Source organism: Amblyraja radiata, chromosome 38, assembly GCF_010909765.2.
Source record: "Amblyraja radiata isolate CabotCenter1 chromosome 38, sAmbRad1.1.pri, whole genome shotgun sequence".
Classification (NCBI taxonomy): domain Eukaryota; kingdom Metazoa; phylum Chordata; class Chondrichthyes; order Rajiformes; family Rajidae; genus Amblyraja; species Amblyraja radiata.
The window spans coordinates 14,969,874-14,993,418 of NC_045993.1; the positions used below are offsets into that span (position 1 = coordinate 14,969,874).

General features: G+C 46.1%; 1 long non-coding RNA gene across 1 annotated transcript; it reads left to right on the top strand.

Moving 5' to 3' along the window:
- LOC116966852 lies at positions 1 to 23,107 on the top strand. Its single transcript, XR_004410076.1, has 3 exons — positions 1 to 12; positions 16,656 to 16,662; positions 22,923 to 23,107. It is a non-coding gene; the product is annotated as an uncharacterized LOC116966852 (long non-coding RNA).
- Positions 23,108 to 23,545: the final 438 nt, after the last annotated feature.

A 23,545-nucleotide genomic window follows, 5' to 3' on the forward strand; every position in this document is an offset into this window, starting at 1 on the left:
GGCGGTAGGAGCGTTAACCGGTGTTCCGTAATTCCCCGACACCGTGCCGAGGCCAGCCCGCTAGTACCTGAAGCAGCGGGCTGGACGCTTAGCCACTCGAGAGGCATCCGGCAGGTGTTCCCGATGTCGGACGGGACGTCTCTCCACCCGCACGGGGGGAGAGAGAGCCGCCTGAGCCGCTGGAGCGGCTCACGGAGCAGGTGCCTGCGAGACGCGCTGCTTGAGGGGCGCTCTCGCTACTACAAGGCACAAAAGCTCCAGAAGAACCTGTCCCCCGCTCGACTCCAGCGGAGGAGCGTTCCATTGCAGGGGGGGGGCAGCAACAGGCGGTAGGAACAATTACCGGGCGCCCCGCTATCCCCATCACCGCGCCGAGCCCAGTCCCGCTAGTGCCTGAACTGCGGGCTGGATGTCTAGCCATCCGAACAGGCACCCGGCCGGTGGTGTCCGATTCGTCGGACGGGGACATGTCTCCACCTAAATGGAGGAGAGACAGCTGCCTGAGCTGCATCCAACAGCAATTGGAGCAGCTCCAGCGAGATGCGCAGAAAGAGCGCTCTCGCGGAGGGAGGTCAGGCACCCCCTCCACAGTGCTTCATGCACTGCCCTCTGCTCCCTCATTACTGGAGGCTAGCATTGGTGACCAGGGCTGGGCTGGTCTGGAACAGAGGCAGGCGGACGAATTCGGGAGTATGCCAGGGGTGCAGGAACATGAAGAGCTGTTGGGTGTGATGGACCGCTTGTAGCAACCCCACGGGCTGGAGCACCGCTGGAACCAAGAATGGCGGCCAGCATCAACCAATATTGGAAAAGGTGCTCGCTGAGGTGCTGAAACAACACAGCACCAAAAAACGATGAGGCCCTCAAAGTAAAAAGTGTCAACAGCCAAATCTGGGGGCATGTGGGTCACATATCCAGACCCAAGAACTCAAGCTACAGCGGATCCTAAGGCTCCTGACGTCAGCCATCACAGCCTTTGCTCGTTCCGTGGAGACCACGGAGATGGATACCTGCCAGCAGGATGTGCTGGCATTAATGTGTACCACACAATTTGAGATCAACAATCTCCGGAGGGAAACATAAGACCTGCCCTCAATCCCAAATTTGCTGACTTGTGTAAAGCCCCAGCTGCGGAGACGGACGCGCTGCTATTTGGGAAAGATTTCAATAAAAAACTGAAGGAGATGCAGGAAGCATCAAAAACCTTCGGCCTAATGAGGGCAGGCCCCGGGACGAGCAAACCAAGACCTCCGATACCCAAGCGGCAGCACCCCACGGCATCCACCAGTCGACGTCCGCAATATGGGACTGGTGAACGCTTGGGGTCCGCACATTATCCCCAAAGATCTTTCAGATCAGGGCCCGCAGCGGACCCTCTGGAAAATGCGCCTCCCCCCAACATCGCCAGCACGTCAGAACAAAATCTTCAGGAAAATGAAGAAACAGAATCGCCAATAACCATGGAGGTAGGTGGGTCTGGTCCCTACCAGCATATAGAGAATAAGGGTGCTTTATTAACAGGGGGGAGATTACACTTGTTTAAAGAAGCATGGGGTATGGTCACGAGTGACAAGTATATACTCAACAACATTACAGGATATAAAATACAATTCATGTCAGAAAAAACGCCGCCAGTTCAACAATGGCCCCAAAGGGTATTTCTCCCTCCATCAAAGAGAAACGTGAGGGACAAGCTGAACTGGTGAGACTTATCACAAAGGGGGTCATCGAAAAGACCAAACATGAACCTTTGGAATTTGTATCGAATATATTCACTAAAACCAAAAAAGATGGTGTCTGTCGCATCATCATTGACTTAACATCACTAAACAAATTTGTTAAGTATATACATTTCAAAATGGAGACATATGTTACTGCCAAACAACTGAATTCCAAAGGACACTTCATGGCAAGCATTTATCTTAAAGATGCTTACTATCTAGTACCCATATACAAGGATCATCGCAGATACCTAAAATTTATCTGGATGGTACAAAGCATTGCCCTATGGGCGAACTTCAGCCCAAGATTATTCACCAAAATATTGAACCCAGCCATGGCAATACTAAGAAAACAAAAACATATTGTCATGGCATATCTGGAGGATATTCTCATAGTAGGGAAAACGATGGAATTGGCTGTGGCAGCAGTATCAGCTACAAAACAGCTCCTCGAAACTCTGGGGTTCGTCCTACATCCAGATAAATCTAAGTTGAAGCCATCCACTATCATGGACTACCTGGGCTTCACAATTAACTCAGTCCATATGACTGTTACCTTGCCAAAGGCAAAAATGGTTGAATTAGCACAATCATGCAACAAATTAATGGTCAACGAGCGACCAACTATTCGACAAGTAGCAAGAGTAATTGGGGAAATGGTAGCAGCATTTCCGGCTACATAATTCGGACCTTTGCACTATCAAAACATTTTACAGAGCAAAGGTACGGGCAATAAAACGACATACAGGTCACTATGATCGTGTCATGAACTTACCCACTGAAGCAATATCAGAGCTACAGTGGTGGGCAGAAAACGTTTGGCATAGTTTCAGCCCTATCTTTATCACTAACCCTACTTTAGTTATTCAAACAGATGCCAGTGCTCAAGGCTGGGAGCGACTAACTCCATATCCAGCACAAGTGGTAGATGGACTAAACTAGAGTCATCATTACTACTTACACTGGGCATTAACTATCTAGAGATGTTGGGCGCCTTTTATGGTTTAAAAGCATATTTATCTAATATGCAGCACTTGCATGTTCGGTTACAAATTGATAAATACTACGGTGATGGCTTATATTAACCATATGGGTGGCATAAAATCATTATCATGCGACAAATTGGTCAACATGATTTGGCAATGGTATGTCGAAAGACATATTTGGCTATCAGCTACTTACCTACCAGGTAAGCTAAACACCCATGCCATGAGAAAATTAAACGCCTGGGTTGCAAGTTTGAACAGACCTTACCTGGAACTGGGATTGTCCAAACAAACCATCACCACCATGTCGGCATCCCTTCGAACATCCACCAAGAGGCAGTACTTAACCAGCATCAAAAAAGGGAGAAGTACTGCCAGGAAACATGGACAACATACGCAACAGCTACAGCCACCAACATACTGGAGTTCCTGGCCATCTACACCACGATGTAGGGATCAGCTACAGTGCCATCAACACAGCGCAGAGTGCTCTTTCTGCTTATCTCAAACCAGCGGCAGGACAACAGGCGATGGGATCCCATCCACTGGTGGTAAAACTGATGAAGGGCATTTACAATATCAAGCCCTAAGCCCAGGTATACCCATATTTGGGATATCAATGTGGTCCTGACATATCTCAGGGAATGGCCACCAGCCAGATCCCCCAGCCTCGAGCAAGCTACACTAAAGACGCTCATGTTGATGGCACTTGTATCCACTCAGAGGGTCCAGTCACTACACCTATTGCGACTGGACAACATGATCACAGCTCCAGACCAGATCTGTCGTTATCCAGCGACTGGTCAAACAGAGCAGACCAGGAACACCTAATCCAGTCGTGGCTTACCCACCAGAACCACGGTTATGTGCCATGACCCACCTACTATCCTACATAGACACAACCAGAATATTCGAGGGAGATGAAAAGCCTTGTGGGTCAGTCACAAAAACCTTATGGTGGGGTACGAGCCAAACCATTGCGAGATGGCTCAAGCAGGTGCTAGAAACTGCTGGGATAAACACTAACATGTACAAAGTTTATTCCACCAGGGCAGCATCCATGTCGACGGCTAAAGAATGGACATGCCTATAGACCACATCCTGGCTACAGCAGGATGGTGGGAAGGGAAAAGACCGTTCAGAAATTTTATAATAAGCCGTTGGCAAAACCTGGTGTATTTGCAGTAAAGATTTACGAACTGCAAATATTTAATTTAAGCCCAGGGGAGCAACTTAATTCTTTGTTGTTATTGTTTAAAAAATACCATTGTGTTTTTCTACAAATAGACTCATTGGTTCATTACGATAACACTTCCTCCCTCAAGAACTTCGGCAGTGAGTGAAATGAAACTGTTACACGGTTTGAAATCACAGAGCTTTGAAATCTTCACGTAGTCACTCACGTGACTCCGAAGTAAAATAGTAAGATTAAACGAGAACTTACCAGTTTGAAGTTTGATCTGTATTTTATGAGGAGTTACGATGAGGGATTACGTGCCCTCCGCTCCCACCCTCATTATATGGATCAAACTAATAAATTGACGTCTCCTTATCTTTACTATGTTTACTTCAAAATAACTGTGTCTATCTGTGATTCCACACCGCTGCTTGGAAGTATGCCGCGCCTGCGCACTGAGCGGGTTCTTCACGTAATCCCTCATCGTAACTCCTCATAAAATACAGATCAAACTTCAAACTGGTAAGTTCTCGTTTAATCTTACTATTTTACTTCGGAGTTACATGAGTGATTCCGTGAAGAGCCCGCTCAGCACGCAGCGCGGCATTACGTTTCAGCAGGCAACAGCGGCAGGCGGGAGTCAGGCGCTCCCGCTACAAGCCTGAAAGAGGAAGCTTTAGGTAAGTACTTACCTTCCGTTTAACCAGCGACTCGCGTCTGTTTGTTGCTCCAGGTGGAGCAAAGCAGCAGACGCAAGCGGCCCCCGTTGGACTCCGGGGAAGGAGCGTTCCGTTCGCGGAAGGGGGAGAGACGCCACCAGGACCGCACACGCTGCGGTCCACGGACAGGGAGCTGCGCCGGTGCCAGTCCAGACGCAAGCGGCCCCCCTTGGACTCCGGGGAAGGAGTGTTCCGTTCGCGGAAGGGGGAGAGACGGCACAGGACCGCACACGCTGCGATCCACAGACAGAGCTGCGCCGTTTCCAGTCCAGAGGCACAGCGAGAGTCAGGTGCTCCCGCTACAGTTCAAGGAACAAGACTCTCCAAGAAACCTGTCCCCAGCTCGGCTCCAGCAGACAGGCGTCTCATCAGTGGGGGACAGAGGGCGGTAGGACCGCTAACCGGCGCTCCGCCATCCCCGACACCGAGCCGAGCCCAGTTCCACTAGTGCCTGAGCAGCGGACTGGATGTCAAGACATCCGGCCGGTGGTATCCGATTCATCGGACGGGGACGTCTCACCGCCCGCTTAGGGCAGAGACAGCCGCCTGAGCCGCTTGGAGCAGCTCGTGGAGCATAAGCTCCAGCGAGACTTGCAGGAGCAGTTTCGCAGAGGGAGTTCAGGCACTCCCTCCACAGTGCCTCGTGCACTGGCCATTGCTTCCTCCTCATCCGAGGACAGCTTTGGCGACCAGAGCTGGGCTGGTCAAGAAGAGGGGCACTGGCTGAACAACATCGGGAGTATGCTTGAGGTACAGGATCAGGAAGAGCTGCTGGGTGTGGCCCCTACGTGGTTTCACCACGAGCAAGATGGCTTTCAGTCTTAACTGATGGCCAGCCTACTACCTGTCTTTTCCAAAAAACCTCTCCAAGACAGGTAGCCATGAGGCGTTGGTTTCATCATGGTACTGGTGAAAGCTCGGGGCCTGCATGCCAATCCCGTAAGCCTTTTAGGCCAGGGCCCACAGCAGGCCCCATGGAAAATGCGCCACCCCCCAACAAACATCGTCCCTACAAGAACAAGGAACCAGAAACCGAAGAAAACAACAATGAAGACAGATAAGTATGGTTCCTACCATCACATAAAGGTGAAGGGTTTGTACTAACAAGGGGTGGGTGAATCACGCCTGGTTAGGAAGCTATCACTCTTGGTAGTTATATACCAAAAAATATATACAAGGGGAATAGAATTAATATCTTGCCACCAATTCGGATATACCACAATTACCTGGATGGGGTAACCATGATGAGCATTGCCATTTTCATTCACTGCAAATCTCGCGTGGGTATGTGACAAAAAAACTTGATTTGAGTATTGAATTGGCATTTAAGTCAAAGCTATTCCAGAATCAACCAGCCCTGACACTTAAGAAACATTCCGTCATGGCATGTCTATATATTAACGACAGACTATCCTTGGATATAGCTTATTAGCTGCATTAGTTACTAACGTATTTAGCGGGCTCTGTCATATATCCAGATATTTACGTTGACCATCCACAACATTGTCTATCTGGTATCATTAATGCTCTGTTATGGTAACATTTAACCACCAATCAACTACGTGGCAAAGTCATTGGGATAGTAGCAGCATTACCAGCTACTGAACATTGTACCTTCCTATGAGCTGAGATACTAGTGTTCAAACTATCTCCATACCTGTAATATGGTGGCAAATGAACTAATCTGGAGTGTTATCATGGAATTTATCTGCATAGGAAGGATTATGGTTGTACACTTCCACCTGTTTTGAGTAACATCTTATGTGTCCTGATGTGTTACTAAGCTTGTAATACTTAGTGCCAATGCGAATTGACTTAAACGTGTTATATATTAAATTACTTACTTCTAGTGAAGCATTTGCTCAGTAATGCACCATTTTGCATGTTCGTTTATAAATTAACAACATCACAGTAGTGGCATATACCAAACCACTTGGGCGTAGAACATCGATATTAGGTGACAATTTATTAACAATTGGTAACCGTATGTCGTCAAACATGTTTGACCATCAGTAACTTACCTATTCAGGTGAGCTAAATGCTGTAAACAAACATTTAAACCAAAAATATTTGCTGAAATTACTAAGGAATATGGACACCAGATATCGATTTCCTTATATCCAATTAAATCGCCACGTACTAACCTACGTCGCATGAAACCAATCTCAAGGCAGCGGCGATGGATACATCCCCGCGTATTGAGGGGTGGGGGGGAATCTAATCTCTATGTTCTCCCTTCCTTCTCCCTCTTCAATAAGTACTACGGCTTCATCAGTCGGGTACTACGCAAATTACAGTGGACTAAGTCCACAGGCATGGTTCCCGGTGGTCCTCGACATGGTCATTAAAAGAATTGCAGAATTGGGAAGACCACTGCTGTGCTTGGATCAGCAGCACTATCAACATGATGACAGCATTCCGTTGCATATCCTAGGGAACATACCTGAGGAACATCAAGAAATGGGACACTGTTCCAAAACAGGAACTACACATTCAACTACAACAAAAAACTGTACTGGAGTTCCTGGCAGGTCTTCACCACAATGAAGGAAATGTTCTGTCCGCCTACTCAACTTGGGCACCACGACAGCAGGGTAAAGGGTACCACTCACTGGTGATCAGATACAGGAGAGGTATATTCAATCCATTCCCCAGAAATAGGTACACCCAAATTGGGATGTCCTTAGGGGATGATCACCAGCCAGGTCCCTCACCCTGGAACAGCCTACCCTGAAGATGGCCTTACCTCAACATAAAGAGCCAGTTCTCCCATCTACTGCGATTGGACAACATGGTTATAACACCAGATAGTGTCACATTTCCCATTCAAGGGCGGACCAAACAGAGCAGACCAGGAACATCAGGTCCAGTCATGGAATTCCGGGCATACCCACCTGAACCACGTTTTATGTGTCATGACCCACTTAGAGATCTACATCGACACAATAAGGAATACCGAGGGAGAGGAAAAAGCCTTATGGGTCAGCCACAAGACACCTCATGGTCGGGTGACGAACTAAACTATCTCTAGTGGCTCAAGCAGGTACTGGGAGTTGCTGCAGTAAATACTAACGTGTATAAATCTTATTCCACCAGGACAGCTTCCACGTCAGTAACTAAGAGGATGGACGAGCCTATGGACCACATCCTGGCTACAGCAGGGTGGTCTAGGGAGTATACGTTCCAAACTTTTATAACAAACCACTGACAGAACCTGTATCGTTTGCAGAAAAAGAATCTGCAAAAAATATATAATTTAAGCCCGGAGGAGCATTTGGTCTTGTTGTTGTTAATAACACCATTATTGTTTTTACAAACAGATTCATGGTTGATTACGATAACATACTTCCTCCCTCGAATGACTTCGGCAGCGAATGAAGTATGAACTGTTACACGGTTTGAGATCACAGAGCTTTAAAATCTTCACGTAGTCACTCACGTGACTCCGAAGTAAAATAGTAAGATTAAATGAGAATTTACCAGTTTGAAGTTTGATCTGTATTTTATGAGGAGTTACGATGAGGGATTACGTGCCCTCCGCTCCCACCCTCAATAATATGGGTCAAACTGATAAACTGATGTCTCCTTGTCTTTACTATGTTTACTTCAATAACTGTGTCTATCTGTGATTCCACACCGCTGCTTTGAAGTATGCCGCGCATGCGTGCTAAGCGGGCTCTTCACGTAATCCCTCATCGTAACTCCTCATAAAATACAGATCAAACTTCAAACTGGTAAGTTCTCGTTTAATCTTACTATTATTAACCATATGATCAACCTCGGTGAGACCAAGCGCAGGCTTGGCGATCGCTTCGCATAACACCTCCGCTCGGTCCATAATAACCCTTAGAAACATAGAAACATAGAAAATAGGTGCAGGAGGAGGCCATTCGGCCCTTCGAGCCAGCACCACCATTCATTGTGATCATGGCTGATCATCCCCTATCAATAACCGTGCCTGCCTTCTCCCCGTATCCCTTGACTCCACTAGCCCCTAGAGCTCTATCTAACTCTCTCTTAAATCCATCCAGTGACTTGGCCTCCACTGCCCTCTGTGGCAGGGAATTCTCTGGGTGAAAATTTTTTTTCTAACCTCAGTCTTAAATGACCTCCCATTTATTCTAAGACTGTGGCCCCTGGTTCTGGACTCCCCAACATTGGGAACAATTTTCCTGCATCTAGCTGGTCCAGTCCTTTTATAATTTTATATCTTTCTATAAGATCCCCCTCATCCTAAACTCCAGTGAATACAAGCCTAGTCTTTTCAATCTTTCCTCATATGACAGTCCCGCCATCCCAGGGATCAATCTCGTGAACCTACGCTGCACTGCCTCAATCACAAGGATGTCCTTCCTCAAATTAGGAGACCAAAACTGTACACAATACTCCAGATGTGGTCTCACCAGAGCCCTATACAACGGCAGAAGAACCTCTTCACTCCTATACTGAAATCCGCTTGTTATGAAGGCCAACATTCCATTAGCTTTCTTCACTGCCTGCTGTACCTGCACGCCAACTTTCAGTGACCGGTGTACAAGGTCACCCAGGTTTCGCTGCACCCCCCCCTTACCTAACCTAACCCCATTGAGATAATAATCTGCCCCCTTGTTTTTGCCGCCAAGGTGGATAACTTCACATTTATCTATATTATACTGCATCTGCCACGCATCTGCCCACTCACTCAACCTGTCCAGCTCACCCTGCAACCTCCTAACATCCTCTTCACAGTTCACAATGCCACCCAGCTTTGTGTCATCGGCAAACTTGCTAGTGTTGCTCCTAATTCCCTCTTCCAAATCATTAATATATATGATAAACAGTTGCGGCCCCAACACCGAGCCTTGCAACACTCCACTCGCCACTGCCTGCCATTCTGAAAAGGACCCGTTCACTCCTACTCTTTGCTTCCAGTCTGCCAACCAATTTTCTATCCATGTCAACACCCTACCCCCAATACCATGTGCTCTAATTGCGGGACCTTATCAAAGGCTTTCTGAAAGTCTAGATACATTACATCCACTGGCACCCTTTCATCCATTTTACTTGTCACATCCTCAAAAAATTCCAGAAGATTAGTCAAGCATGATTTCCCTTTCATAAATCCACGTTGATTTGGACTAATCCTTTTACTGCTATTGTTGTGGTTTTCCGATGCTCAAATGAATTCAGATCACGTGGAGAATTCTTCAAGAAGTTCAAACTTTATTTGCAAATAAAGGCTACTACTTTTCCACACATCAAATCACGTGGAGCTTTCTCCCGCGCTCTCCTCAAGACAAAGGATCGTTGCTTCTTATACCATTTTCAAATCAGCATGCCCCACCCCTGTTACATTTCCATATCCAATCATTTGCTAACATTCCCTTATTTCCAGCCAATCACTCGCTTCCTCTTATGCCCTTCTTACCAGTACTTTTCCACAATAACCCCAGTCATAAGTCACATGACTCCCCTTTATGGCCCCTTGCTAGCCTCGTGGCTTCTTCCTTTCTTTGCCATGTGCGTGTAACTCCTTTGTTCAGATTTCATTCCAACAAAGTGAAACTCACAAAAAATAGATACTTCCCAGAACCCACTTCTCAAAATACTAAAGATAAAGTGATTACACAATTTGTATATACAAGACATTGCTCCAATTAAACCTATACATCTTGGGAAATAATGTAACTTCTCAAACTACAGATCCAAACACAAAGATCTAATGTAAAATAAAAATACCATATATATTTCACTAATTAAAGGACAATATATATATCACAGATGATCTTCTTTATAAATCATATCTAAACTAACGTTATCTTACGTTACACACTTTAAAATAGGAATTCACTCTCTTTGCAAACCCACATCTCCTATAGCCAGGATCATAAAACTGTCCCAGGTGACAAACGATAATTGTCTCTTGGCTATCTTACACTTCCCTCCCCCTCCTTGTAGGGATCCCCCTTCTATAGGGAGAGACATTCCATGGGCCTCTTTACGACCTTGCATTCACACTGACATTATTCAAAGATTGGTACATTTCTAGACCACCATTCTTTCTCAACATCTTAGTCCCCTCAGTTTGTATAAACAAAATAAATTCTACATACAAAGGTCACACCCTCCACCCACCATGAGCCAATGGTAAATGCTGAGCCCCTTGTATTACAGAATGTCTCCTGAGAAAAAGCATGTGGTCTGTGACTGACCAAATGGCCTGTAACCTGAGAACGGCCACACTTCTTAAACAACTTTCATATACAGATTATATAAGATACATTTAATACAGAAAATAATATCTACTATATATCCCCCCTCTGAGACTTCTTAAGTCTCATAGAAAAAGAACACCACAAGCTTCACATCTTGGTTGTCAAAATAAACTACGACCAATGTCAGGGACCTTAAGTTTGTAATGCTCAGTTTTATAGTGTTCTTTCTCTAAAAACCTGGATATCTGAGCCAAAAACCCACCCCCTTTCTACTAGGGTGGGGAAAAAGACCCAGTTCTCCGCACAATCTATAGTTCAACATCTCTGGCATGTTCTGCACATCATCGTAGTATTCTATCCTCCGTGTCTGCTTCTTAGGGGAAACCTTTATCCTGGATTAACGAAAGCTGCTTGGCAGTGGCTCTTACTAGAAAAAACTTAACACAGGGGTAAGACACAACATAGCACCACAATAAACCCCAGCAATGCAACTCCAATATTCAACCCTATCTTAATCAGCCATGATCCCCAACTGCCTAATTTCCCCCAGCCAATTAAAGACGTCATGTCCAAAACCCACACTCTGCTCGTTCTCTTTCTTCAAAATTCTCAATCTATCCATTGCTTTAGTGAAAAACCCCTCTGGGCTAGTATTATTAGGTATGAAGGTGAAGCATTGTTCCCCAAACCAAAACACATACACCCCCTTATTCTGACCTTATTTACACCATTCTTAGAGTCACTAATGTCTCCAAAAACCTCACTTATTATCTTGTTAAAGCTCTGCTCTTCCCTCACTTCTTTGTCCTCCTGTTCACTTACCTCAGGGCTATTATCGAGTCATACCTGTGGGACAGCCCTCATGTACGGATTGAGATGGTACCAGGTAGATCAACCTTCCACCTGAACAGCGGTGGGTGATCTGGAAAGCTCATGCATACACCGTGTCTTTAGGTTTAAAGGATCCTTCCTCCTGGTTCACCTTCAACTGCTTTTGCGTTGTCTGTGCATAAATAGACTTATGCATCATAATTAACTGTTGCATACACTGCTTACATTTTACCTCTAACTGTTCCAAACTCGGTCCCTTATTGGGACTTCTCCATTGACTCACCTGCATGGGTCAGCCAGTAAGCATCTCATGTGGTGTTATGTGGGTTATTTGGTTAGTTTGCATGCGACAACTCATCAGTGCCAATGGCAGGGCATCGATCCAATTCAACTTTGTAGTTACACAAATCTTATTTCGCTTAGCCTTCAATGTACCATTTATTCTTTCCACCATGCCCTGTGACTACAGATGATACACACACCCAAATCTTTGTTTTACTCTAAAGACTGTAGCACCAGCTTGACTACTCACTGAATGAAAACCAATACGTTATCATTATGATTTCTGTAGGCCCACCAAACCTTGAGATTACCTCATTCGTCAGAAACATTATTACAGTCCTTGCATCTAAATCTTTGGACAGTACTGCCTCCACACACCTGCTCAATCACTACTAGCATATACCTTTTTCCTCTTACCTTCTTTATTATGTCCACATAGTCGATCACCAGGTGCCTAAATGGCCCTTCAGGCACAGGAATGTGACCTATAGGCATTGTTATTCCCTTTCTGACATTGTCATAATCTTGTTTAGATCACATACCTCATATTGGGATGAAATGTGGTCCACCGACACCTTCAAGTAAAGTGACCAAAACCCATACTTTTTACCCTCCTTATAACTTCCCCCCTTGTGCAATAATCTAACCCATGTACTTCTGTCATAAGAATGGTCAGCAATGGTGTAGGTACTATCAATAATCCTTCAGTATCCACATGCCCTTTAAGTTCTGCTTAGATTACCTTACCTTGCATTTGAATTATGTCCTCTGTGGGGTCCAGATCCAAACTTACCTCAGGCGTAGTAATACCTGAACATCCTCCAGATGTTGTTCTGGCTGCGTTATCTGCACCTTGATTTCCCTTTCTAATCATGCTCTTAAAACCCTAATTTCTGCCAACTGAGCTGAGCAAGTTTACAGGTAAACTTCCAATTTAATTACCTTAAATTCTAATTCATCCTGTCGCACCACTGCAAACCTTGCAGACTTGCTATTATGATCCCTTTAACCAGAAACATCCACAAACAAGACCCTTGTCATCTTCATTCAACGACTCCGACTGTAAAACATTCCTCAGACTTGTGTGTCCTACTTCCTTCATTATTTTTCTTAATGACTTCACAATTTTAACAGACTCTCCAATCTAGTCTAAACTATATTCTGCCATTCCCAAAATCATCATCATCTGTCCTACTGTCTGAGGGTTAGGAGCTTTAATTATTGCTTCAATTTGATCCTGTGCTATAGCTTTCACTTCTTTGGATACTACTTGTGCTGAATATTCTACCTGCTGCTGGCAAAACAGCCACCTCTTCCTGGATACTTTATGACCTCCTATGCCAGCTTTTCCAAGAAATTAAAATGTCTCACTCACATTGCTTCTTACTTGTGGAACAAACCAATAAATCATCCACATACTGTTTCAAATACTTTCTCAGGGTACACCATATAATCATATAACAATTACAGTACGGAAACAGACCATCTCAGCCCCTCTAGTCCATGCCGAACACTCACTCTCACCTAGTCCCATCTACCTGCACTCAGACCATAACCCTCCATTCTTTTCCCGTCCATATACCTATTCAATTTATTTTAAATGATAAAATCAAACCTGCCTCCACCACTTCCATTGGAAGCTCATTCCACACAGCTACCACTCTCTGAGTAAATGAGTTCCCCCTCATTCTACCCCATAAATTTCTGTCTCTTAATTCTCAAATCATGTCCTCTTGTTTGAATCTTCCCTACTCTCAATGGAAAAAGCTTATCCACCTTAACTCTGTCAATCCCTCTCATCATTTTAAAGACATTTATCAAGTCCCCCTTAACCTGCGTTCCAACGAATAAACCTAACATATTCAACCTTTCTCTGTAACTTAGTTGCTGCAACCCAGGCAACATTCTAGTAATTCTCCTCTGTACTCTCTCTATTTTGTTCACAGCTTTTCTATAATTTGGCGACCAAAATTGTACACCATACTCCAGAATTGGCCTCACCAATGCCTTGTACAAGTTTAACATTACATCCCAACTTCTATACTCAATGATCTGATTTAATAAGGCCAGCACACCAAAAGCTTTCTTTGCCACCCTATCTATGTGAGATTCCATCTTCAGGGAACTATACATAGTTATTCCTAGATCCCTCTGTTCAACTGCATTTCTCAATTCACTACCATTTACCATGTACGTCCTATTTTGATTTGTCCTGCCAAGATGTAGCACCTCACACTTATCAGCATTAAACTCCATCTGCCATCTCTTAGCTCACTATTCCAAATGGCCCAAATCTCTCTGTAGACTTTGAAAATCTATTTCATTATCCACAACACCACCTATCTTAGTATCATCAGCATTTTTACTAATTCAATTTGCCACACCATCATCCAGATCATTGATACATATTATAAACAACTGTGGACCCAACACAGATCCCTGAGGCACCCCACTAATCACCCGCCTCCAACCTGACAAACAATCATCCACCATTACTCTCTGGCATCTCTGGTGCACCTTCCAAATCTACCTTGAACATCTGATTAAAAACATGAGGCAAGTATTTAAATCCCTGCGGCATCCTAGCCATGTGGATTGAACATTTTTTCTTAATGCTGCTATCATAGCTATATTCACCACTATCTTAATATAATTATTATTTCCTGATTACCATACCTGTTCACATCCCCAACATACCTTATCCATTACCTGCCTCTCTACTAGCCTTCCTTGACCTCCTCCTTGAGATCCCTCCCTCCCTTAGGGACCCCAGTCCTGTCAGGGCTCATGTCCAGATTTATTTCACTCCTAATAGGGCATTTGAGGTAACGCTCTCCCAAAGATGTTAATTATTGGCATGGGATTCTCTGGCCCCTGTTTGGCTCTGTCATAGGACTGACTGCGTGTCGGTGCATCACTTATTTCAGTTTTTCCAGCCAAGTCTGTTGTTATTGACAACATTGTCTTTCCTTTTTCATGCTCTTTCTTTTCAGCTCTTCATGTTACAGTTGCAACACTTTTCTCTGCAACTCTTCCTGCGAGTCTGCAAGTCTTTTTCTTATCTTTGCAATATTTCTCGACCACATGGACCAAATGATTGCTGAACCGGGGGTGGGACATAGATGACAATCCCACCACCTCCCCCAATCTAGACTTCTGATTTGAGGAGGCATGACATTCACCACAGTGGTTCAGAATATAGTGTTCATTCTAGTAAAGTGTTCATTAACTGGTTGCCTTTTATTTCTTGTTCAGTTTCGAGTCTCCACTCTTTCAGTTGGTTTTCCAGATAGGCTGCTGGATTCTCTGTCTCCCCCAGTGAATCTCCCCTTAGTGCCTTGGGGTCCACTTTGAGTGGGAAACAGTGTCTGAGGGCCTGCCATACCCTCTGCCTGACTATGTCAAACAGCGTGCCATTGATCATTGCATTATCCACCGCATTTTTTATACCAGCCATCTTCAAAAGTTCTGTCATTTTAGTGGTTCCTACTACTTTCACCAACAGTGCCTTCAAATCTCCCATAGCCAATAAGCGTCCTGCATTCTCCTCCTCAAAAGGCCTAATCCATTTTCCTTCCCCCTCATAAATATTGGGCAGACTACTTTTTAGCCCTTCCAGGTCCTGGGTCCCCCAAGGAATATACTGTGTCTGTCCTGCTCTTTTTATAAGCAATGGCATCACTTTTTCCTTCTGTACTTCTTCTTCTATTTCTATCTCTTGCCACTCCAATTCTCTTTGCAGTGTCTCCTTTCTTATTCCACGCTCAAACTCTTGCCTTTCAGATTTTCTCGCTTCTCTTCTTATTTCTTCCCAGATTTCCTCCCTTCTTCCCTTTTCACCTCTTCTGTCACTGTCTGCATCTGCTCCCTCCTCCCTGCCACGCCTTCTTCTCGGTTGCCATTCATCTATCATTCTCCAATCCTGTCGGCTTCTTTCTTGGTTCCCCCTTTCTTCACCAGGGTATACCTGAAGATCCCTCTCATTCCTCAGGCTCCGCAATCTTTCAACATCCTCTTCTAAATCCCTCAGTTCTTGCTCCATCCTTTCCCTTTCTCTTCCTGCCCTTCTGTACTTAAATTCTCTTATTTCCTTCTCATCATCCCAACCTGTAATTTCTCCTTCTATCTCTACTGTTCCCCTTACCATGGGACACTGTTTAACACCATCCGGGTTCAGGTAGGGAGGGGGGGACTCATGGTCTCTCAAGCTTGGATATAAGGTCGACTTTCTAACCGGATTTTTCTGTCTCTCATTCTGCCATTCCGTTTACTCACCTTCTTCCTTTGTTCAACTGCATCACTGCCACTTCCGATTTACCGTTCTCCTTCTCAAATTGCAAATTAAAACTAATCATATTATGATCACAACCTCCAAGCGGTTCCTTTACCTCGCGTCTAGAGTGGATAAGGGAGAACCAGTGGATGTGTTACATCTGGACTTTCAGAAGGCTTTCGAGAAGGTCCAACATAAGAGATTAGTATGCAAACTTAAGGCACACGGTATTGGGGGTTCAGTATTGATGTGGATAGAGAACCGGCTGGCAGACAGGAAGAAAAGAGTAGGAGTAAACGGGTCCTTTTCAGAATGGCAGGCAGTGACTAGTGGGGTACCGCAAGGCTCAGTGCTGGGATCCCAGCTATCTATATTACGAAATCTCTGTTCTTGACCGCTTTTGGCCATCTGTGCTGCGATTTCCGAGAGAACGCCGCCACCTACGGCCGTCATTTTTGGCCACCTCGATCAGAGCCCACGTCTGCCTTCCTGAACCAGAGTATTTTTCCCATCGATGAAAAATCAGAGAGAAATTAACGTTTAAAAAAAATTCACCATTCTCTCTGCTGCCCCTGCTGGAGGGAGGGGGAGTGACTATAAAACCAGGAAGTGGTGTGCCTCAATCAGTGTCTGCAAGCTGGAGGGCACTCTGAGCTCTGAATGACACTGAACAAATGTCCACACAACTGTGAGTAAGTACCCTTAATGTGGTTTGAAAATGAAAATATGGTTAGTTTGAGTAAAAAAGCACTGCCTGCAAATGGTTGTTTCGGGGGTTTGGGTTGAAGTAAAAAGGCACTCTCTCTCTCTCTCTCTCTCCCATCCTCTCTCTCCCCACATCTCTCTCTCCCTATCCCTCTCTCTTTCTCTCTCTCTCCCCCCTGTCTCTCTCCCTTTCCCTCTCTCTCTCTCTCTCCCCTCCTCTCTCTCCCCAACTCTCTCCCCATCCCCCCTCTCCCCCCTTTCCTCCCCCCTCTCCTCCCCCCCCCTCTCCTCCCCCCCCTCTCCTCTCCCCCCCTCTCCTCTCCCCCCTCTCCTCTCCTCTCCTCTCCTCCCCCTTCTCCTCTCCTCCCCCTTCTCCTCTCCTCCCCCTTCTCCTCTCCCCACTATCCTCCCCCCCTCTCTGCCCCCCCCCCTCTCCTCACCCCCTCTCATCTCCCCCTCTCCTCCCCCTTCTCCTCTCCCCCCTCTCCTGTCCCCCCTCTCCTCTCCCCCCCCTCCTCTCCCCGCTCTCCTCTCCCCCCTCTACTCTCCTCTCCCCCTCTACACTCCTCTCCCCCTCTACACTCCTCTCCCCCCCTCTCCTCTCCCCCCCTCCTCTCCCCCATCTCCTCTCCCCCCCTCTCCTCACCCCCTCTCTCTCTCTCTCCCCTCTTTTTCTCCCCCTCCTCCCCTCCATCCCCTCCCCCACCGTCCCTCCCCTAAATCCCCCTCCCCTCCACACACCCCTACCCCCTTCCCTCCACCCTCCCTCCCCCTCCCTGCTCCCCAGCTCTCCCCCTCACTCCCCTCTCAGCAACCTCTCTCTCTCCCTCCCACTCTCACCCTCTCTCTCTCCTCCCACTCTCACCCTCTCTCTCTCCTCCCCTCCTCCCCCACCTTTCCCCCCTCACCCACCCTCCCTCTTCTCCTCCTCTCCACCCCCCCCCTCCCTCTTGCCCCTCTCTCTGTGTCTCTGTCTCTCTCTCTGTCTCTGCCCCTTCTCTATCTGCCTTAACTCTCTACCCCCGCTCCCCCCCCCCCCTCTCTAGATGTGTTGGGGGCTATGCGTCAATTGATAGGGTGGTTATGGGGTAAAAGGAGCAAGTTAATAATATTAATATAATATCAAGGTGGGTAATTAGCGTGAGTGCGGGGGGGGGGATAGTTAGTGTGCGTGATGCTGCATGCCGCCCCCCCCCCCCCCCCCCCCCCACAACCGCACGTTGGGGGAACAGACCCAACGGGTCTGCACTTGGTCTAGTTTACAATATATATTAATGATCTGGATGAGGAAATTGAATGCAACAACTCCAAGTTTGCGGATGACACGAAGCTGGGGGGCAATGTTAGCTGTGAGGAGGATGCTAGGAAGCTGCAAGGTGACTTGGATAGGTTGGGTGAGTGGGCAAATGCATGGCAGATGCAGTATAATGTGAATAAATGTGAGGTTATCCACTTTGGTGGCAAAAACAGGAAAGTAGACTATTATTTGAATGGTGGCCGATTAGGAAAAGGGGAGGTGCAACGAGACCTGAGTGTCGTGGTACACCAGTCATTGAAAGTAGGAATGCAGGTGCAGCAGGCAGTGAAGAAAGCAAATGGTATGTTAGCATTCATAGCAAAAGGATTTGAGTATAAGAGCAGGGAGGTTCTACTGCAGTTGTACAGGGTCTTGGTGAGACCACACCTGGAGTATTGCGTACAGTTTTGGTCTCCTAATCTAAGGAAAGACATTCTTGCCATAGAGGGAGTACACAGAAGGTTCACCAGACAGATTCCTGGGATGGCAGGACTTTCATATGAAGAATGACTGGATAGACTCGGCTTGTACACGCTATAATTTAGAAGATTGAGGGGGGATCTTATCGGAACTTACAAAATTCTTAAGGGGTTGGACAGGCTAGATGCAGGAAGATTATTCCCGATGTTGGGGAAGTCCAGAACTAGAGGTCACAGTTTAAGGATAAGAGGGAAGTATTTTAGGACCGAGATGAGAAAATCATTTTTTACACAGAGAGTGGTGAATCTGTGGAATTCTCTGCCACAGAAGGTAGTTGAGGCCAGTTCACTGGCTATATTTAAGAGGGAGCCCTTGTGGCTAAAGGGATCAGGGGGTATGGAGAGAAGGCAGGGATGGGATAGTGAGTTGGATGATCAGCCATGATCATTTTGAATGGCGGTGCAGGCTCGAAGGGCCGAATGGCCTACTCTTGCACCTATTTTCTATGTTTCTCTTATCATTTCTGGTTCAATGGACAACACTAAATCCAGAATTGCCTTTTCTCTGGTCGGCTCCATTACAAGCTGCTCTATGAATCCATCTCGGAGGCATTCTACAAACTCTCTTTCTTGGGGTCCTGAACCAACCTGATTTTCCCAGTCTACCTGCATATTGAAATCCCCCATCACCACAGTGGCATTACCTTTGCTACATGCCAGTTTTAACTCCTGCTGCAACTTACACCCTACATCCGGGCTACTATTTGGGGATCTGTAAATAACACCAATTAGTGTCTTCTTGCCTTTGCAATTCCTCAACTCAATCCACAGTGATTCTACCTCGTCAGTCCCTATGTCTTCCCTCACAAGGGACTGAATTCCATCCTTCACCAGCAAAGTTACCTCCTCTGCCCACCTGCCTGTCCTTTCTATAGGGTGTATAACCCTGAATATTAAGTTCCCAGGCCCGATCCTCCTGCAGCCACGTCTCAGTAATCCCCACAATGTCATATCTACCAACCTGCAACTGAGCCTCAAGCTCATCTACTTTACTTCTTATACTTCGCACATGCATATACAATACTTTTAATTCCTTACGCATCTCACCTTTCACATCGATCCCTATTACACTTGGCCATACTCTCCTATCCCTTTGTGAGCTTCCTTTCCCGTTAATTCTAGGGTCATTAACCATCCCTTTACTATCATTCCCTTTAACTCCATCCTCGACTACCCCATTTGACACCGCACCCCCTTATTCAGTTTAAAACCACCCGTGTAGCAGTGGCAAACCTACCTGCCAGAATGCTGGTCCCCCACCTGTTAAGATGCAATCCGTCCCTTTTGTACAGTTCCCCCTTACTCCAAAACAGATCCCAGTGATCTAAGAATCTAAATCCCTGCCCCGTGCACCAGTTCCTCAGCCACTCATTCAGGTCCTGTATCTCCCTGTTCCTGCTCTCGCCAGCACGAGGAACTGGAAACAAACCGGAGATAACAACCCTGGAGGTCCTGCTTTTCAGCATTTTTCCGAGCTCTCTAAAGTCACGCTGCAGAATATTATAACCATATAACAATTACAGCACGGAAACAGGCCGTCTCGGCCCTACAACTCCGTGCCGAACACTTATTTTCCCCTAGTCCCATCTACCTGCACTCAGACCATAACCCTCCATTCCTTTCCCATCCATATACCTATCCAATTTATTTTTAAATGATACCAACAAACCTGCCTCCACCACTTCCACTGGAAGCTCATTCCACACAGCTACCACTCTCTGAGTAAAGAAGTTCCCCATCATGTTACCCCTAATCTTCTGTCCCTTAATTCTCAAGTCATGTCCTCTTGTTTGAATATTCCCTACTCTAAATGGGAATAGCTTATCCACGTCAACTCTGTCTATCCCTCTCATCATTTTAAAGACCTCTATCAAGTCCCCCCTTAACCTTCTGCGCTCCAGAGAATAAAGACCTAACTTACTCAACCTTTCTCTATAACTTATTTGCTGAAACCCAGGCAACATTCCAGTAAATCTTCTCTGTACTCTCTCTATTTTGTTGACATCCTTCCTATAATTGGGCGACCAAAATTGTACACCATACTCCAGAATTGGTCTCACCAATGCCTTGCACAATTTTAACATTACATCCCAACTTCTATACTCAATGCTCTGATTTATAAAGGCCAGCACACCAAAAGCTTTCTTTACCACCCTATCTACATGAGATTCCACCTTCAGGGAACTATGCACAGTTATTCCTAGATCCCTCTGTTCAACTGCATTCCTCAATTCGCTACCATTTACCATGTACGTCCTATTTTGATTTGTCCTGCCAAGATGTAGCATCTCACACTTATCAGCATTAAACCCCATCTGCCACCTTTCAGCCCATTCTTCCAAATGGCCTAAATCTCTCTGTAGACTTTGGAAATCTACTTCATTATCCACAACACCACCTATCTTAGTATCATCTGCATACTTACTAATCCAATTTACCACACCATCATCCAGATCATTGATGTACATGACAAACAACAGTGGACCCAACACAGATCCCTGAGGCACTCCACTAGTCACTGGCCTCCAAACTGACAAACAGCTCTGGCATCTCCCATTCAGCCACTGTTGAAGCCATCTTGCTACACCTGCATTAATACCCAACAATTGAACCTTCTTAACCAACCTTCCATGTAGAACCTTGTCAAAGGCCTTACTAAAGTCCATATAAACAACATCCACTGCTTTACCCTCATCAATTTCCCTAGTAACCTGTTCAAAAAATTCAAGAAGATTAGTCAAACATGACCTTCCAGGTACAAATCCATGTTGACTGTTCCTAATCAGACCCTGTTTATCCAAATGCTTATATATATTATCTCTAAGTATCCTTTCCATTAATTTGCCCACCACTGAAGTCAAACTAACAGGTCTATAATTGCTAGGTTTACTCTTAGACCCCTTTTTAAACAATGGAACAACATGCGCAGTACGCCAATCCTCCGGCACTATTGCCGTTTCTAATGACATTTGAAATATTTCTGTCATAGCCCCTGCTATTTCGACACTAACTTCCCTCAATGTCCTAGGGAATATCCTGTCCGGACCTGGAGACTTATCCACTTTTATATATCTCAAAAGTATCAGTACTTCCTCTTCTTTGAATCTCATAGTTTCCATAGCTACTCTACTTGTTTCCCTTACCTCACATAATTCAATATCCTTCTCCTTGGTGAATACCGAAGAAACTCTTCTATAAAATCACCCTTCAGCCTCCTGCGATCCAAGGAATATAGTCCCAGCCAGCCCAATCTCTCGCTATAGCTCAGGCCCTCGATTCAGCAACATCCCTGTCAATTCCTTCTACACTCTTTCCAGCTTAATGACACCCTTCCCATAGTAGCGTGATCAGAGTACAATTGTACAAATGTGGCTTCAATGTCTTGTACAACTGTAACAGGGAAAGGTTGGATAAATTGGGACTTTCTCCTTTGGAGGGTAGGAGGCTGAGGGATGAACCTAGTGAAGTGAACAATCTTTTTCCCAATGTAGAGGGCATCTACCACACACGGTGCCTCAGGAAGGCAGTCAGCATCCATAAAGACTCCTCACACCCTTGTAATGGACTGTTCGAACTACCCTGTACTTCCCTCCGGCAGACGTTACAAGGCCTTCTACGCCCGAACCTCCAGACTCAGGAACAGCTTCATTCCCAGAGATATAGCGGCTCTGAACCGGCCCTGCTGAGTGTCCCCCCACCCCCCATGGACTGTCTCCCTCGGATGGTCACGTCGCCCAGACACATCTGCACTTTAGTCTGTTTGAACTGTTTTTACTATTTACTGTTCTTTTTACAAACCATGTTCTCAGGGTATCTAAATTTTATTAGTTATTTAAGTCATGACATCGGATGGAAGTTGCATACCAAATCTCGTTGCACTTATGTGCAATGACAATAAAAGATATTATTATTATTAGAAGATTCTAAAGCTGGAGGGCATCGGTCCGTGGGGAGAAATTTCAAATGACCTCAGGTCTACGTTTCATTCAGCATCGGAATGAGCTGCCAGGAGAGGTAATAGAAGGGGATACACATCATATATAAAAAGCATTTGGATAAGAATGGTTTAGAGGGATATGGACCAAATGCAGGCAAATGGGACTAGGTGCCATCTTGGTTTGCCTGGATAAGGTGGGCCGAAGGGCCTGTTTCCATGCTGTACACCTCTAAGACTCTCTGATGGTCTTACAGTTTGGGGCGAGTAGTCCCTTGGTTTCTGGGTGGGAGTTTTTCTCACTGTTTCCCCCCCCCTTCCCAGGCACGCACTGGTCCTGATCCCGTCGGAGATCCAGCTGGGAAGCCCGGAGAGGTTGTGTGTTGTGCAGCCGGCCAGAGAGGGGGGGAGAGGGAGCTCCCTCGGGGTGACTGTCTTCTACGCCCGGGCCAACATCACCCTCCTCCAGCTGGAGACGCAGGATATTGGAGCCCACGGCTGCGTCCAGTTCACGGTGAGCGAAGTGGGGAGACATGGGGGGGGGGGGGGGGTAACAGCGGGGGGAGAGAGGGCTGCGGGGAGGAGAGAGACTGCCGGGGGAGACAATGACAGCGGTGGAGGGCAGACTGGTCTGGGGAAGTGGGGGTGGGAGGGGAGACTTGGGAGGGAGGGGAGACAGCGGGTGGGGTGGGACAGCAGTGGGGGGAGGGAGACTCTGGAGGTGGGGGGAGTGTCTGCGGTAGGTTTACTCTTAGAACCCTTTTTAAACAATGGAACAACATGCGCAGTACGCCAATCCTCCGGTACTATTCACGTTTCTAATGACATTTGAAATATTTCTGTCATAGCCCCTGCTATTTCTACACTAACTTCCCACAATGTCCTAGGGAATATCCTGTCAGGACCTGGAGACTTATCCACTTTTATATTTCTCAAAAGTGTCAGTA